The following is a 1,242-nucleotide window of genomic DNA, read 5'->3' on the forward strand; positions in this document are numbered from 1 at the left end:
GGGGAGCTGTGGCTGGGAAGGGTTCCAAGCCTCCACATATGATTGTGTCAGTGATTACAGGTGGAAAGTATCTGGGAACCTTCAAGAATGTTCTACTGTTATGTCAAACAGGACACAGCTTGGTAAACACTTGCATTTGCTGGTAGTGACACTCATATATATGGATTTCTAACATTGAGGATATTGCTTTCTTAATACAGTATTCGTATAGCAAGGGTAATAATACTGAAGGATCTAACTATGATATGGATCCTATTCTTTCAATAACTGAATTATCCACACACTTCCCTAAACATTATATACAGTGTTACAATATGATAAAATAAAAAGTGGTCAACTTGGTTTAATGAGGAACGATACTAAGAAAAAAAAAATAGCAAGAGAGTAAGGTTTGTGGGTCTTTGGATATTACAGGTTACTGAACAGTTAAAAAAAAATGACCTGGAATAATAAATAAAGGGGGAAAGAGGATAGATTTATTTCAATGTCAAAGAACCAATTATGCCATGCAAACAACTCACAGTCCTTAAATAGTGGATCTTTACACAGCAGGTTCCATGTATGCAATGGGTAATGGTGGATGGGAAAAGTCAGATGCTCTCCGGCAGAAAAAAATCAACTAAAAACCTTCCCTTTGATTGCAATCAAACTAACAAAAATATTGAGAATTATTGCAATGCAGCACTCTCTTTAATGTATTAGCTGCTTTAGAACCATGATACACACTAAAGTGTTTGCAGTAACAGTGAAGAAACATCTACTTGTTGTGGCGAGGGAGACTCTGCATGTGCAGTATCAGACTGGGTACCCGCAAGAATTCACTAATGCACCATAAGGTTCATGTACTCCATATGTGTCATGAGAATGATGAAAAAAGACTTACATTATCCATTGCACATATCCACATGTTATTACAAGTTGCAGTCAATGATCTTTACATCACACACAACTAGGGAATACTGTACTTTTAATCAAATACTCTACAAAAACTTGAACCATCCACAAGTTCTCATCCAGGCACATGCTGGGAGGAAAAGGAGGAGGCCGGGAACCAGATGGCATCAAACTAAATAAAGGCACAGGTTAAATTTCAAACAATATTTCACTTCTCACTATAGGTAGCCTACAAATGCAATTTTGTTTATTGTTTAACAACCATAAAATATATATATTTAAACATCTAAATTCTTAAACTTTTCTTACCAATAAAATTTGTATCTGCACTCATCCAGTCAGTAAATT

General features: G+C 35.7%; 1 protein-coding gene across 1 annotated transcript in view; it reads right to left on the reverse strand.

The window, feature by feature from the left end:
- Positions 1–1,242, reverse strand: part of LOC119585589 (calcium-transporting ATPase sarcoplasmic/endoplasmic reticulum type-like) — a gene marked incomplete in the record, with an annotated part of 14,749 nt that overhangs the window by 4,932 nt on the left and 8,575 nt on the right.

Source organism: Penaeus monodon, chromosome 20 (genome assembly GCF_015228065.2).
Source record: "Penaeus monodon isolate SGIC_2016 chromosome 20, NSTDA_Pmon_1, whole genome shotgun sequence".
NCBI classification, from domain to species: Eukaryota; Metazoa; Arthropoda; class Malacostraca; order Decapoda; family Penaeidae; genus Penaeus; species Penaeus monodon.